Raw genomic sequence first — 8923 nt, 5'->3', positions numbered from 1 at the left:
GAAATGAATAAGCCTCAAGCTGAAGGAAGGGCATATTTACACCTGTACAGTAGAGGGCGCAGCTCAAACAACCTTTCAGCTGTGCTGCCGTTCTGGATTGAAGAAGAATATGATACAGCAGAAGGAAGTTCAACACTCTTATTTCTAAATCTAATATAAAGTAATTTTTGCTTATTCATATGGTTAATTTAGATCATTGAAGGTCATCAGCAAAGACATTGGTTAATAAAGTGAGAGTTACTTATTACAGGTTTGCGTAAAATTCTGAGATTGCATTTTACTGTTTTTTTTTTTCATTTTGAGGAATACTGAATGTTTTCGTACAGGTGAGATGAGTAAATGCATGTTCACATTTAGTCTAGAACTACAATAACCATCATGTTAACATGATGTATTTCTCTCAACATGGGGACAGGAGAGCTGTCAGTCAATAAATGTGAAAAAGTAACTTAGATATTTTGGAAAAGTAATGCGTTACTTTACTAGTTACTTGAAAAAGTAATCTGATTACGTAACTCAAGTTACTTGTAATGCGTTACCTCCAACACTACAAATAAGTCACTTTGCAACTACATGTCAACTTATTCTGTAAACCCGAACTCTAACACCTAACTCAAACCTAACAGTTCACAAACTGTCTACTAATGAGAGCTAGTTGACATGTAGTTGCAAATAAAGTCAAAATAAAGTGTAACCATAATATCATATATCTTGTAATGAATGTTGTGCCATTGAAATCTTTCTGTTCTTTTAATATTTAATCACATAACTGTTTGACTTTCAGTGATTTTGTGTCTTGTGATGGCACAGTTACTGGTCCACTTCATCTCACATCTCTATCTTTAAATGCATCAAGCTCAACAAAACAGGTAAGAGGAGCCATATTTGTATATTCAGTGTTCATTTGATATTATTCTGTTTGTCTTGTGTGTAAAGGGTTTCTGTTCCTGTTTGCTTTTGTCAGGGACACTGAGCCCCCCTCTTACTGGGATCATCTGTCTGCCTGGTGAACAAGCCGCGTCCTGCCCACTGCACCCAAATCACAGAGAAATGTACTCAAAATTTACAGGTACTTAAAAGATTATTTTTTAAATTAATCTACTAACCAAGGGGCAGCTTCTTTTATATATTGTATAAATTTCAATGTTAATTTTAAGGATGGCCTATAATAATATGCATAGCATATTAGTACCATGTATTTTGATGTTTTTTTTTTTTTTTTTTTTTTTGTGATGTTTACATTGGGTAACACTTTACAGTATAGGTCCCATTATTTAATGTTTGTTAATACATGAACATTAACAATGAGCAATACATTTGTTAGAGTATTTATTAATCTTTGTTAGTTAATTAAAAATACAACTGTTCATTGTTAGTTCATGTTACCTTGGGTCCATTAAATAATATTAAGAGATACAACTTTTGATTTTATTAAATGTATTGCCAAATGAGGAAATTAACATTTACCAAGATTAGTAACTGTTTTATAAGTATTTTTTCATTGTTAGTTCATGTAGTTAAATAATGTTAACACAAATTAAACTTTATAGTACAGTCAATGTTATCAAACATGTAAATAATCATAGGCTAGATGCCAAGTCATATATTTGTACATTTTAATTTTACCTAATTCATTTTAATGTGGGACAGACAACAAAACGTAACGTTTTTAATTATATTTAATATTGTATTTTTGTTTACAAACCCTGTTGAAAACCCCAGACCTCCTGTTGAAAATACTTGGCTATAAAAATATAGTAGGCTTACATAAATTATAAAAATATAATAGAAAAAATGGCTATTAAAATAAAGTTTTTGTCTTTTTGTTTACAACTACAAGTTTGAGTCATGAGGCAAGTTGATCGTATCCATCAGTTCTGCTCTCTTTAGCGCCAACCAGTGGAGATGAGTGGAAACACATTACTGAAGAGATTTCAGATTTGAGCTCTCGACAGCAGGAGCAGCTCATGTGTGTTTCTCCATCTAGATTTTTTTTTATACTTTGTACCTTCCTCTGCGAAATAATCGAAAATAGTTATTATAATTAATGTTATTATAATCAAGCAGTTATTTGGACACCCCTGCAATATTAGGGAACACAAGTGGGCAGATGAAGGGTTGATACAAGTGTGTTCCTGTAAGGTCTGATATTTTTAAACCATATTTTCAGCTGTATTCTCTCTATTTCTCCAGTCTGTATTGTCAGACCTCTGTGTGTTTGCTGATAATTGAGTAATTACCTGTATAAGATAGCACTCCTGCCGGGAAACACTGCTAATCACTGACTGGCCTTCCCCGCAGAACAGCATTTAGCTCAGTTAGAGGCTAAATGCTCAGTTTAACTGCACAATTTAGTGTGTATGTGCGTTTGAATGATGGCTCTCATTTCTGCCTGCATCAAATCAAGGTAGACGCAGGGAACAGTGTTTTGAACAATTTCCTTTTCTTAAAGGCTGTTTTGCGCAATGGCTTACAGATGATAAGATGATAATGGTGACAATTTAGGGAATCTATTTTTTTCAGTGCTTTACTTTGGAAGAGGCTGGGAATGTCACCAAAGTGGTTGTAAAGTCCATGGAAATGTAGTAAGAAGCGTTTAAATGATTTAGCACCAATGATAAAGTTTGTGTTCTCTTGGATGATTTTGGCTGTCATATAAACTGTGACTTTCGTGGGCAGGTTATTGGGAATGACAATGTCATCACACAAAAATAATTTTCTTAATTAGCATTATTGTCTTGTTTAGAAAAATATATGAACATCATTAAAACAAGATCAGTTTAATTTATAATGTACTTACTGTTTTTTTAGTTTTGATAGATTTATGCTTAAAACAAACAAATATGAATTCAATATTTATCATTTCAGAAATAAATGACATGTACAAAATATACTGAAATAGAAAACTATAATTTTAAACTACAACAATATTTCACAATATTACTGTTTTACTGTATTTTGATCAAATGCAGCCTTGAGAGACTTTACAAATTTTTTTTTTTGTTATATAGACAATTTTGCTTCTCAAATAGATGTAAATGTTTAGATGACAAAATGTCAAAAATACTAATAGCAGTTAATTTTTTGTAATGAGGGTCCCTGTGGGATTCTCTTTATTCCTTGGGGCCTCTTTTTTAACACACACTCACAATGTTTTATAAAGTGTGTACTTCCTATTCACACTTCCTAAGTTAATTATACTTTCCGTGCAATAGTTTTAGCCCATTTCAGATACAAATGAAGACATTTAATTTAAGTTTGTTTTTCAGAAAGTTGGTTTCAGTATTTGTTCATCTTTTTTCCTCATGTCCAATTCCCTGCAGATCCTGAAACATGACTGAAACAAGAACAGACCTGAATATTCAGTTACGGATGCATTTTCACGCAATTGTCCAAAAGGGGGGCAAGAAGCCGTAAAGGATATGCCACAAGGAGATCATATTAATATAACACACACACAAACAAACACATACAGACACACTCAAAATAATCTCCTAGGACTTCCGTTGCATTCCCACAAGTGTCACACCCAGTCGCAACGGTAACATGAGAATGCATTTCACAGGGTCACTGCGTGGAAATGACGGGATACGCCGAGGTGGAAAACACACTGATCGATATCTCCTCCACCAAACTCAGAACGTTTGATTCTTGAGTTTGATTCAGAGCGACGTGATTCTTCAAATGAATCTGAAGCATCCAGGGCATGTCCCTGAGGCCGACGGCCTCGGCTTCTCTCTCAGCGGTTCGTCTGAGCGCTGGCACTTTGAAAGGGACAGCAATATCCACTGATGTAATGTGAGAGATAGCGATCTTTTATGCGCTGCTTTATAACTTGTGGGCGTAATGTGAGTTTGGGGGGCATGAGGGGGTGATGAAGCAGTGTCGCTGGAATCCGCAGTGTTGTGAGAGCTTCATACCTTTCAGCTTCATTAAACCAATTTCACGCCGAGGTGAGCTAAGAGAGGAAACTCTGAGTCTCTGCCGCCGTAACAATGGCGCATTGAAGGGACGAGGCGAAAGTAAATTAGGTACCACTTCACAGACGGCAAATTAAAATCTGAAAGTTGGATAGGAAAAGTTGAGGGGGAGATGATTATGTCTTTATTGTGCTGCTCTCAATCTAAAAAAAAAAAAAAAAAACCTACCCATCCTTTTAGCAAGCACCTTTGCCCCCCACCCCCCAAGACTCTCTGCTTAGAAGAAATAATGATCTATTTCTTGTGTGGTAATTGGTTTCTAAGATGCCCTTGCCAAAAAAAAAAAGCACAGATTTTGAATCTCTTAGCCTTCCTTTCAGTCACGTAATTTGGTTCTTATCAGTGAGATATGATATCCTGAGAAAATCATATAAATTAAACATTTGTGTGGGTGCTTATTTTTGTACCGTCATTTTGGTGTCCACAAGAGTGCTCAGAGGTGTGATGTCTGTCAGGGGGCTTCGTGTTAGAAACCGCTGAGCATCAGAATCTTCATATCCTTTCATTTTAAAACACTGTCACTAAGTTAAAGAGGTCTGACATATTAGGAAAAACTGTATTTTATATCAGTGGCCAGCCTGTGTATGTGTGTGTGTTCTGTGTGCTTTCTCTGAGGCAGTAGTAATGTGACCCCGCAAAGAATAAAGGAGGCACTGTAAACAGTGCACAGTCATTAGCGGTGTGAAATCAGACACTGACAGTAGCAGGAAGAGAAGCTGTAGTTTTTTGTCACATGACCCTATATATATATATATATATATATATATATATATATATATATAGTACTGTGCAAAAGTCCACCATTAGATGTTGTTTAAGCAATGGTATAATGACCATATATAATTATTTCTCAGTCTCTTTATTAGAATATAACCAGAATATACAGGAAATGTGCATGCAGTATAAAAAAACAGGAAAAAAATCAGAATAAAGGGCTTTTATAGGCTAAAGTGGTAAGTATTTGGTTTGGTGACCTCCCCTTACACTTGAGCAAGAGCAGGAACCGGCTCTCTTAAACCTAAAAGGAATGGAAAAGAACTGGAAGGCCAAGAAAACTTTCAAAATCTGATGAGATTTTTTTTTCTTTTAGAAACTGGAGGAAGTCCAGAAGGTCACACTAAATACTGATTTCTACTTTTCTGTTTGTATCATAATAAAGACCAAAAAATAAATATTGTTTTCTAAAAATGTTAACTAAATTAAACGACTTCATATTTAAAAAAAAAAAAAAAAAAAGTATTTGCCAATGAGGTAATCAAACTAAACTTGTTTTCTCTTTGAATTAATTGTATTTTTCTTACCCCAATTGTTATGCTATAAATGTATGTATGTGTATATATCACATTAACTTCATTTGACCTCTCATTTACAATAATCATTATAAAAATTAACCATAAATGAAGGCTTAAATAGAAATAGTAAACTTTATAACATCCAGTTTCTTTCAGTATTTGATCATCACTATTACACAAAATGCTTCACTACATTGAAATATTTTTTTCCTTGCTTGTTAATGAAATTACAAATAAAAAACAACAAATTGAGCTTGAAAGTGGATTGTGCCACCTCCTTTATTCTATCCATATTTTTCTTTGAAATATAAATGGTTAATGTATTCCCCAAAAATGTACCTTTTGATATAACGCAGAACTACCCATATGTGGGGTAAGTTGTGCCACATGACAAGTCTCTGGCCCCATGTTGTAGCCTCTTTCCTTTTAATTCTGTAATATTAGACATCCTGAAATGTAATTAGGCATATTCATTTTACATTTCACGTCTTGTATCCTAGAGGTCAACTTAAGTAAAAAGCGAGTTTAGCCTCTCCGTATGCATACCAATTAAACGTTGCTTTTATTTGTTTGGCTTTAATGACTCTGTTTTGTCTGGGAATCCTCTACAGGAGCGTAATTGTTTTTGTCAGTCTGTCTGCATTGTGTGATGCTCCCTGATGATCTGTCCTGTCTCTCAGGGCCTCACACACACTTTCACACTCTCACACAAAGCTCTGACAGCAGTTAGGCTTTACTGCCCCTCGGCCCGCTGGCTTTACGAGGCAGACAGATCCCTCTCGCCGTAAACCCATCAGTCAGGAACAAAGAGGGCAGGTGCGAGCCTGCCTCGAGTGCTCACCTGCACCCAGCGGGGGATGAGGCCCATTCAACACATCCAAGAGGACATGCGCTCTTCTCCGCTCCTGACTCCACTCGTGTTTTCTGAACTTCTCTGTTCCCCATCCGAAGGGTTTTTTTAGTTACATCTTATCTGCGAAGAAACCGCTGCCACACAAAGAGTCCTGAGGAGATGAGAGGGCTCGGGATTACAGCTCGAACGCGATTCATGCTGTATATAAACTGAACAGTGAAATTAATTAAATTAAATGAGTTTGTTTCACTCAAATAATAATGAAAGTTCATTGTACTTAATAGAAAAAAGTTGCATGAACTCAAAATTTCATTGTAGTAAGATGAACTTAATATGATTGAGTTGAGCTGCAGCAGATTTCTAATTCCCAGCATGCTTTGTGTCAGACCATATAAATAATTAAGTGTTATTTTGTGTGTTTTTGCACAAGATTAACACATGGAGATATAAGTTAATGTTTAATGTTGTGTTATGTTGGGATTCAGGGGGGTTCTGTTATGTTAGTTTTGTAGGGTTACCACTGTGGTGAAGAGTAGAGCCTGTGGTTAGGTTGAGGATGAACTGCAAAACATTTAAGACCACATATGATGTTTGATTACATATATGCAAGTATGTAATGGCTCTCTGATAATGGCTCTCTGATAGTTATAATAGTATGTGTTATTTGCTATGTAACATTTAACCAAGATCTGAATGTGATGTTTATGTAAATTAACTGTATGTAATTTACATTATGATGAGTTGGGAAAGGGATGCTGGTGTCGGGATTGTTAGTGAGAGACACCTGTGCACCACACTGGCCTTGATCCGCTTCCATGGCTCTCAGCCCCGCCCCACTTGTCACAAAAATTTTAAGTTCTATCAGCTTTAAAAAAAATGAGTTAGTTTACTTAAATGTTTTGAGGTAATACGTTTCCTCAAATGTTTTGAGAATTCTGAACTTATTGGGTTTTACAGTGTAGGGTTGACAGGTGGAACACCTATAAATGCTCTCAAGCCATTTCACTTACATTTTTAATGCATTTGTCAGACTCTTTTATAGTAACTGACTTGCATTGCATTCAAAGTCATTTTATATGGTTATGCATTTCCTGGGAATCCAACCCATGGTTTGGTGTTGGCGTGTTGCTAGCTGCATGCTGTATTGTTTTAGCCACAGGAATACTTTATAACCTGGACTTGTAAAAAGGCAAAAAGCATTTTTTGGCCTAGTGCTTTTCTCAATATTTCACAAATTTCCTGTCATCTCTCTAATTTCACTGTCAATACAATAGTGAAATCAGCCCCTAAAACACAAAGAGGGGATTTCACATATATCTGCTAGAATGCTACACTGTCAGAAAAAAAAAGTGGAATATTGTTCCTTTAGGGTACAACAGCTTGTCTGCCTTCAGTTGGTGGTACATGTGTCTCTTTGCTGTGAATAAATGTTATATTGTTAGTAATGTTTGATTAACACTTACTGGACTGAAGCAGCTTAGGTTTACTTGATTATCCATATATTTTTTTAAGCTGCTGTAAACAAAAACAAGTTTTTCGAACTTGAAAACCTGCCCCAAGTCTGCTTGAAAATATAAGGTGGAATTGAATTCAGGTTTTGGACCAAACATTTGTGAAAACAACCTAAATGAGAAGCATGGCAGAGCTTTAAATGACTGACAGAATTAATTATACTTCACTCCTGATTAAACTGGATTGGCCTTTTTAGCTATAATTAAAACTTAATATAATATAAATGGTCAGCTGACTGTTGTCAGGCGACGGTTGCAAAAAATGCGGGGTTCGTTAGGCGGGTGATTGAAGGCGCTGTACGGTTTAAAGATGTGCTCTCTCATTAAGGGGACAGCGGACACATGTACCCAACAGGAAGCAGTTGGTCAGTTAGGCTGACAGTGTGGTGAGCACGCAGAGAAGACACATGCAGGAATCAAATTCAGAGAGACAGGTGGACAGCACGCAGTCACATATTAAGGGGAGCAGGCAGGAAGACAGACAGACAGACAGACAGACAGACATACCCAGGCAGGCGGGCAAGCCGGCAGACAGCGGGGGTAGGTGCCTGAGAGTCCGCTCTTGTGGCAGAGTAACAGATGTGTGGTGAATCTTTAACTTTTCTCACTCCCCACTGTCACTGCATCTGTCCGCAGCCCCTCTGGGTTAGTGTAGCCCCCTCCTGTGTGAAAAAACTCAACAACAAAAACCTATCAGTGCACTTATTGATTAGCCCATGGTGTCAGGGATGCTGATATTTAATGATCTGCAGGTCATGCTGTCTTTTTGCAGGGTATGTTCATCAAGTTAAATGTTCAGTGACCAATGCTGCGTATCATCCCAATCTGTTATCAAATCTTTAAAATGTTTGATTAATATATAGTAAATCAACTGTGATGAGATTTAAATTAAGCTGCATTTAATGTAAAATGTTATTACAATTGTAAGTAACTGGTTATATTTTATATATTTTACGTTTTTATTTTTTTCTGTAATGGCCATTACCCCACTCTTCAGTGTCACATGCAGTGTTAGTTTTAAAAGTAATTCATTACAATATTGTGTTATGCCCTAAAAAAGTAACTAATTGAGTTACTTTTCATAAAAAAGTAATGCGTTACGTTACTTTTACGTTTATTTTTCTCACCTGGGCTAGGCTTGCTTGTTTGCTTTTTAATAACAACAAAAAATCTATTTTTGCAAATGTAAAGGCCCTTTCACACCAAAAGTGAAATGAATAACAGTTAAGCTTCAGGCTGATCACAAATGTGATGTTTATCTAAAGCCGTTTTTGCTCATTAGTATGG

The 8923-nt window shown here is 36.1% G+C and overlaps 2 long non-coding RNA genes across 2 annotated transcripts; one reads left to right on the top strand and one right to left on the bottom strand.

The window, feature by feature from the left end:
• The first annotated feature begins 781 nt into the window (after positions 1–781).
• Positions 782–4649, top strand: LOC125259380. The gene is made up of 3 exons (XR_007182783.1): positions 782–869; positions 965–1069; positions 3324–4649. It is a non-coding gene; the product is annotated as an uncharacterized LOC125259380 (long non-coding RNA).
• Positions 4650–4838: 189 nt separating this feature from the next.
• LOC125259269 lies at positions 4839–8610 on the bottom strand. Its single transcript, XR_007182764.1, has 3 exons — positions 8144–8610; positions 6644–6686; positions 4839–6276 (listed from the first exon to the last, which is right to left on the bottom strand). It is a non-coding gene; the product is annotated as an uncharacterized LOC125259269 (long non-coding RNA).
• Between the last annotated feature and the right edge of the window lie 313 nt (positions 8611–8923).

This window comes from Megalobrama amblycephala, linkage group LG23 (genome assembly GCF_018812025.1).
Source record: "Megalobrama amblycephala isolate DHTTF-2021 linkage group LG23, ASM1881202v1, whole genome shotgun sequence".
In the NCBI taxonomy this organism is placed as follows: Eukaryota; Metazoa; Chordata; class Actinopteri; order Cypriniformes; family Xenocyprididae; genus Megalobrama; species Megalobrama amblycephala.
This window is presented reverse-complemented; position numbering and strand designations above follow the sequence as displayed.